We start from the raw sequence: 8596 nt of genomic DNA on the forward strand, positions 1-8596 counted from the left end.
CACAAACACCTGTCACATGCTGTATCATGGTAGCGTGTTCTTGTGAGGTAGGTATCATTTCCTCCGTTCTACAGACAGGGAAATGAGGCTCAGAGAGATCAGCTAACTCGCGTCAGTATATACTCATAGAGTTAGGATTTGAACTCCATTCTCCTTTACTCAAAAGCCTGTAATTCCATTCTTGGATCCAGCTTCTGGATTTGAGCCCTCAAAGACTTAGTTCATGCATCACTCTTTCAGCGTCTTAGCTCTTCAGCACCTTGGGTTACTGGTTTTTCTTACGAGCATATATTGTCTTCTTCCTTTTCCTAGCCCACCATGACTGAACTTTTTCACTTGGATCCAAATCATCATCAGATCAGAATGGACTTTTAATTAGTGCCACTCATGGTACTGGTCTATAAACTGCTGGTTTCAGGTCCACAAAGATAAGGCACTTGAGCCAGAATGGAAAACGTAAAACAACTACCTCACCAAACACACTTGTTTCCCTTTAAAGCAAGGCTTTCTTGATGAAGGAAGAACTGCCTTGGGTTTACTTTCTAGCAAAAGCTCTTATCTCATAGTGGATCGCTAAAAACAGGTGGAAGACTGACTCTCATCCAGACAGTGGCACTGGTCCAAGTACAGCACTTTGAAGAACATCACCTACGTTACCATCACGTCTCCTCCCTCACGGCTGTCAACTCTGGATTGTTGCAACAGTCTCTTGGATGGTCTCCCCGCTTGTAGCTGTTTTCTCCCATGCATTCTCCACTCCTCTGCCAGAGAAATCTTCTTATTTATTTGTTTATTTACTTTTGAGAGAGAGTACAAGCAGGGGAGGGGCAGAGAGAGAGGGAAAGAAAGAATCCCAAGCAAGCTCTGCACAGTCAGCGCAGAACCCGATGTGGGGCTCCAGACGGGGAACTGTTGAGACCATGATCCAAGCCGGAATCAGATGCTTAACCGACTTAATCACCCAGGCACCCCAGAGAAATCTTTCTAACTTGTAAATCTGTTTGCGACGTTACCCTCCATAAAACCCTTCAATGATTCCCACTGTCTCTTGATAAAGCCCAAGCTTCACGTGGGACCCGAGGCTCTTTGTGACCTTGCTCTGTGTACCCTCACCAGCTTTCCTGCCTGCTGCTTAGGTCCCAGTTTGATAGAATTATATGTAGTTCTCCAAATAGGCCGCATGCTCACTTCACGATTTTGTACATGCTATTCTGTCAGCCCCTGTTGATCTCCTTTCCCTCATTAGCCTGTGACACGTGCACACACTGTCTCTGCCTGGTCAAAAGCCACAACAGCCACATGGAACTTCACAGAGGATATGGGAATAGAGAGATTTTGTTTCAATTTTAGGATTTGACCAGGAGGAGAGGAACAGGGAAGGCTAGACTGGGAGTATGCAGGATGACTTAGGGAGATATTCTAGAAGGCTGCTGCTGAACAGGAAGTGATAATGACGTGCCAGTGGAGCAAGGAGATGCTACAGTAAGATTTCCAACAAAACTAGGTGGGTACTCACTGGCAGTAAGTAAGTCACAGGTAGAGGGATTAATTTTTTCAAAAAAGGGGATGCAGTATAGTAAACAAAGACAGTTCCTACAGAGAAGTTCCCTTGGGATGTTCTGGAAGTGGCCAAGCAGCTCGTAAGAAAGACTTCTCTCCTTTGGCTGTCAAAGCACCCATGACTCTGAATAGCTTCCAAGCATGATGTTTAGGCAAGGAATGGCTGCTGTTATCTTGGCAGAATGGTGGTGAGCTTGGCAAGCTAGTGGCGGAAGCAGTTAAACTTTATCCATTCTGTCCTCCCACACACTCAGCGTGGAGGCTGTGGACGGCGAGGATGTCAGAGGCTGAAGAAATATCCAGCAGCCCAGGGGGAGAGTCTCTGGGTCTTTTCCCTTATCCGGGACAGGCAAGGCAGACCGAGGGTCACAGCTCCTGCCTGGCCTCTGGTAGCCTCTGATAAGCAAAACCTTCAGCGGGAAGGGATCATTTTCCCTTTTGTCACTTACGCAGATAGAGTAAAGTGTGTGCCCTTTTCCCACTTCTGGGAGGCTAAGATTTATTAAAATCTGCAAATTGCCTCCTTCAAGAAAACATTATATAAAAGGATTAGCTTCCTGGCAGGTGTTTAGTCTGATGCGGGTTCTCAAAAGACATGAATGGGAATTTGTCCATTTTGTGTTATCCAAATGCTCTACAAAGATTAACTCATTCATCCTCATTGCCTGCTTGTGAGGGTTGTTATCCCTTTTTTTCAGCTGTGGAATTGAGACAAAGTGCTGCGCTGAGCGGCCTAGCCCGAGGCTACGCAGCTGGTGGATGGAGCCACCAGGCGCTGCGCTGGCAGGCCTCACAGGCAGGCTTCCTCTCTGAGGTAAGGGCAAGCCTTGGGCCTCTGTCGAGGTAGCTGGCACAGCCTGCAGTGAGCTGCTAGAAGCCCGGAGCCTCAGGAAGACAAAAAGCCGAAACACACTAATGGCGGGTGCCAATCAACGAGAATGTGTGATAATGCAGACAGCAGCTGGGTTGAAGTTTGCCTTCCAGAGTTCTGTGATAGCCATGAAGGGACGGTCAGATTAATAGTGCTAGTGACATTGTTAAGCAGTCTGTAGGTGAGGTGTGTGCATGGCTACAGCTCTGTGATGACTTCTACACCATTGCTTTGCATTTGTACGGTGCTTTCCGGTTCTTTTTTTTTTTTATTTTTAAAAAATGTTTATTTTTGAGACAGAGTGAGTGCATGAGCAAGGGAGGGGCAGAGAGAGAGAGGGAGACAGAGAATCCAAAGTAGGCTCTATGCTGTCAGCACAGAGCCCGATGTGGGGCTCAAACTCAAGAACTGTGAGATCATGACCTGAGCCGAAACCATGAGTCAAACACTTAACCGATTGAGCCACCCAGGTGCTCCAGTGCTTTCCAATTCTGAAAGCACCCTCACACGTACAATTATTTCCTCACAATTGTTCTTTGAAATAAGTAAGTAAATATTACAGGTTCAATTGTGTTCCCCACAAAATTTATACAGTGAAGCCCTAATTCCCTCAGAGGTATTCCCATACCTCAGAATGTGACTGTATGTGGAGGCAAGACCTTTAAAGAGGGTCGTGATCCAATCCAACCAGTGTTCTTATAAGAGGAGGAAATGTGGACACAGGAGGAGACAGCAGGGGGAAGCACATAGAGGGAAGGACGCAGGGAGAAGGTGGCTGTCTGCAAGCCAAGGAGAGAGGCCTGGGAAGAAACCAGATCTGCTCACTCCTTGATCTTAAACCTCCAGCCTCCAGAAGTGTGGAAAAGGTAAGTCACCCAGTCTGTGGTATTTTGTTATGGCAGCTGTAGCAATCTAATACAGTAGACTATTTTGGAATATCCTTAAACATTTTAGAAGTACTCATTCCCAATCAGAAAATGGCCATATTCATCAGAGGACTTTCACACTGTCTCAATAATAACATTAGAAATGGATCACACTGAGCTTTCACTGTGTGCCAAGCATTGTTGTAAATGTCTTACTTCATTGCATCCACCATTATTTACTTGGGGGGGGGGAGGGAGGAGGAACAGTTTTTCCTTCCAGTAAAATTCTGCTTAATAAATGCAGAAGGAATGAGAGAAATAGAAGATTGCCATTGGGCAAACACCACAATAATAATTGTTGCAGATGAGACCCAGTGATGGACACTCCAATTAGTGGGTGAGAGTATGATGAGAAACGGGGTGCTTGCATAGCCTCAGAGTATCTCCCCACAAGAAATTTATTAATTACAAAGGGAATAATAGTTACTTTACGGTGGAGAAGCCCCCCGGACACCACCTAATCCAAGTTACCAAGGTTAACCTCACCAATAGTCAGACATGTAGACATCATGTACCCCCAGCTATGATGCACTAAGAGGGCAGAGCATCTCATCTGGGTATCCTTGCCAAAAATGCATAAACTCCATCAACTCATGAGAAAACATGAGGGACATTTTGTAAACAACTGGCCTGCCTTTCCAGAAGTATCACAGACTGGAGGAGATGAAGAAGACATGACACTTAAATGCAGTATAAGATCCTGGGCCAGAAAAGAGAAATTGGTGGCAAAACAGATGGAATTCAAATAAGGTCTGTAGGTGCAGTTAATAGTATCACACTGATGTCAATTCCTGGCTTTGATCTTTGGACAATGTTTATGTAAGATGTTAACATCAGAAGAAGCCGAGTGAAGGGTGCGTAGAAATACTCTACAAAGTTTTCAGCTTTTCTGTAATTTTAAAGTTATTTCAAACTAAAATTAAAAAAAAAAATCTTCTCAAATAGGTGCTATGATTATCCTATTATTAGTAGGTGAAATAACTTGCCCAGTCACCCAGCTTGTTAAGGGTGAGGCGATGATATGTATCCAGGCTCTCTCATTCCAGAGCTTATCTTAAATCCTGAAATATATCCTCTTAGCACCTCAGGGAGACAATGGAGTCTTAGTTTTAATTTTTCATATACTTGTATCAAAAATTATATATTTTTAGTGATATTCTATAGAATACTTTTTTCTTTTTTTTAAGGACTCATAATCCTTTTTTTAAAATGTTTATTTTTGAGAGACAGCAAGCGGGGGAGGGGCAGAGAGGAAGGGAGATACAGAATTTAAAGCAGGCTCCAGGCTCTGAGCTGTCAGCACAGAGCTAGACATGGGGCTTGAACTCATGGACTGTGAGATCATGACTTGAGCCAAAGTCAGATGCTCAACTGACTGAGCCACCTAGGCACCCCTACAATACTTTTTTCTAAACCATTCTGCCTCTCGTTCCTCCCCATTAAGGAGATTTTGGCATAATTTTTAAGTTGGAAGAAATCAAAAGCTGGGGAGGGCACTGTACAAAATACCATTACATACATGAAGAAGAGGCCGATTCCTCAGAGAACTTACAAATAGCTGAGGCCTATGAAAGATAGACAAATCTATGGAGCGGAAAACAAGCACCAACCAAGTAGTATAGGCCCTGTGGGGCATTGGAGGACAGAAGGGAGGGAAAATGCACTTAAGCCTGATATGACTGAAAAAGGAGGAGGTGACATTTAATCTGGGCCTTCAAGAATGAGAAGGTTTGGGGGTGCCTGGCTAGCTCAGCCAGTTAAGCGCTTAAGTGTCAGACTTTGGCTCAGGTCATGATCTCACGGTTTGTGAGTTCAAGCCCGCATGGGGCTCTGTGCTGACAGCTCAGAGCCTGGAACCCAACTGGGAATCTGTATCACCTGCTCTCTGTCCCTCTCCCACTCACACTCTACCTCTCTCCATCAAAAATAAGTAAACATTAACAATTTTTTTTTTTTTAAAAGGACACATCTCTGGGTGGCGCAGTCGGTTAAGCGTCCGACTTCAGCCAGGTCACGATCTCGCGGTCCGGGAGTTCGAGCCCCGCGTCGGGCTCTGGGCTGATGGCTCAGAGCCTGGAGCCTGTTTCCGATTCTGTGACTCCCTCTCTCTCTGCCCCTCCCCCGTTCATGCTCTGTCTCTCTCTGTCCCAAAAATAAATAAACGTTGAAAAAAAAATTAAAAAAAAAATAAAAAAAATAAAAGGACACATCTCGGAAAAGAACATTACAGATAGAAGGGTGATATAAGAAAAGATAGGTGGAGGTGAGAGAGCTCAAGATTGTTGAGTAGACCAGTTAGATTGCAATTGTGGAGTTACTGCATATTTAAGAAAGACATTTTAGCAGAGATCTCAGTCTCAAATGCCTTCAGGGGCCATGCAGAAATATGGAGGAAACTTAATTATCTTTAATAAGATATTAAAGAGTGGTGCGGCATCTGGAAAACTGGAGAGAGCCTGTTCCACCTAAAGTCATTGTGGATGAAGACAAAACAGCACAACCAAACAAACACTGACCTAGGCAAACACATTGCTGCTGACCAGATTCTGCCCAAGGGCTGCTGGTTTCAGCCTACTTTTTGACACCAGCGAAAGCATTCTTGGCTGTTACAATAGAGAGCATAGCTTATCAAGACAATGACGAATTGTTTGGAATTTGCACTAATAATTCTTTCTGGGTCTCAAGACTGTGTAACCAGGTGGGGCAGTTGTGTAAGAATTGTTTCACGAAGAGCTCTGTAGACCTACTGCTTTATTGTTGTTGGGACACTACTGCCACCTAGTGGTCATTGGGGCTGTGCCAGCATCGACAAAAACCTTACAGAGTTGCTTTCTATATATGGTGCTTTTATCTTCAAAATGTTTGTCTTGTGACTCATGCTACAAAATACCCAAATAAACTACATAATCCTTTATATTGTGTGGTTGCTAATAAGGTGATTTTTCACAGATGGTAAGGGTTATTGTTATATTTTCAATACTGTGACAGTGAGGGCTGTGCTTATTTATTTGGTGTCTGGTCAATAATCTTTCTGTGCCCCTGGTGTGTGCTTGTACTAATTGTATCTTTTTGGCATGGTCGTAGGAACTCAGCAAGTATCTGAGATGCTACATAGAAGGGATTAAATGTCTGAGGATGCATAAAAAAAAAAAAACACTGAAGGAAGAATCAGGAGATTTAGGTTAATTTGCAGCTGTGTGACTTTGAGCAAGTTACTTGGCCTCTCTAGGCATCAATTCTGGCTGTTAAGGAATGTGGGGTTGACGGGTGCCTGGCTGGCTCACTTGGAAGAGCGTGCAACTCTTGATCTTGGCGTCAAGAATTTGAGCCTCATGTTGGGTGCAGAGATTACTTAAATAAGTAAATAAACTTTAAAAAGTAAATAAACTTAAAAAAAAAAAAAAGAAAAAATGTAGGGTTGAAAAAGTTTAGCAGGTCTCCAGCCAGATCCCATGAGGCATCCTCTGAGGAACTTCATGGGATTAAAAATTCTAATGGTTCTTTGTCCAGGGGTGGAGGTGTAGGCTAAGGGGGGGGGGGGGGGGGCAAGGTGAAGCCCAGACTGCTCCAATCAGAATAGTTCTACTACAAAAAATTAATTGCAAAAAAAAAAAAATTAATATTGGATAGGTGATGCATGCCCATGATTCAAAATTCAAGAGGTACAAAGCAGTATGTGGTGACTAGTCTTTTTACTAACCTGTCTCCAGTTCTCTACCTTAAAGGAAACCAATGTCACAATCTCTGGTCTGTTGTCCAGAGATAGACTACCCCCTCCTCCCACCATTGTCCCATCTCCTTTCTTTTATTAACACAAGTAGCAACATAGCATACACACTGTTCCACAGTGCCTTTTTTTTTCTTTTTGAGAGAGAGAGAGAGAGAGAGAGAGAGGAGAAAGCACAAGCAGGGGAGAGGGACAGAGAGAGAGACAGAGAGGGAATCTTAAGCAGGTTCCATGCTCAGTAAGAAGCTGGATGCAGGGCTCAACCCCATGACCCTGGGATCATGATCTGAGCTGAAATCAAGAGTCAGATGCTCAACCGACTGAACCACCCAGGTGCCCCCCTAGTGCCTCTTTTAAAATCTGTTTTATGTTGGAATTTTGTTGAAATTTCACTTAGATTTCATTATACTGAGATTATCTACCTAGGAAATATTTGACGAGCTCATCTATAAATCTTCCTTTTCACTAGGGCATTTCATGACTCTTAAACCTACATTTTGATTTGATCAGAAAAGAAATGACTCATGGACTTGGGGCTCTGTGGAGACAAGCACCCTTTGAACCTGCTCATGGTGTCAGCCTTCTGGGAGACAGGAAGAAAACAATCTCTTGGAGAACCCCTTGGTCAGTGCTTTCAGCTTTAGGCCATTTGGCTGCTGTAAACCATAATGGTGATCTACAGTTAGCAAAGTGTAGGGGGAGCACAGTGAAGAAACTGCTCAGGTACTGGGAATATCAACAGTAAACGGGATTTGAAGAACTGGGAAGGACAGAGCAAGAGAGTGAGGACTGGTCAGTGTAGAAATCTCTTTAGGTTTTAAGTTAACTGGAGATAGACTCCTTATTTCAACGATCCCCTATTAGATTTTTGTTTCCTATTTGAACTGGATCAGATTTTTTCAGACAGTGGCTCTTAGCCCTACCTGCTGTTAGAATCATTTGGGAGCTTTCAGAAACTTCCACGGTCAGGGCCCCACCAGCAGGGATCCTGATATAATTTGCCTGGGCATGGGACCCAGTGCCTGGAGTTTTGGGAAAGCTTCCCAGATGATTCTAGAGGCAGCCAGGTGACAGGAGAGCTGTAGATTATCAGTGAGTGGCCAGTGATGCAGTGCCTTCCTCCTCCAACAGGTGGTTGTTCTGGGCAAATGGCCAGATTCCTTCTTAAAATCCTTTAAGCTAGCCTTCCCTTCTTCCACTCTTTCTATTGCATTGTCACTGACTTGTTGCCTCTTTGGACATTCATCAGTCTTCTGAGCATATAAAACGCCTTCAGGTAGTTCAAACTAGAAATGATCAAATCCTACCTTTTCCAGTTCTGCTTGCCTTCAACTGCTGAAAACTTTACTTGAGCTCTCTGGCCCATCAAATTCTAGGTCAGTGGTTCTTGGACCAGAACATCAGCACTAAATAGGAAAATCCTTAGAAAATCAAATTCTGCAGCCCACCCTATACCTACTGAATCCGAAATTCTGGGGTTGGGGCCAAGCAATTTGTGTTTTGATAAAACCT

Source organism: Prionailurus bengalensis, chromosome C1 (assembly GCF_016509475.1).
Source record: "Prionailurus bengalensis isolate Pbe53 chromosome C1, Fcat_Pben_1.1_paternal_pri, whole genome shotgun sequence".
Classification (NCBI taxonomy): domain Eukaryota; kingdom Metazoa; phylum Chordata; class Mammalia; order Carnivora; family Felidae; genus Prionailurus; species Prionailurus bengalensis.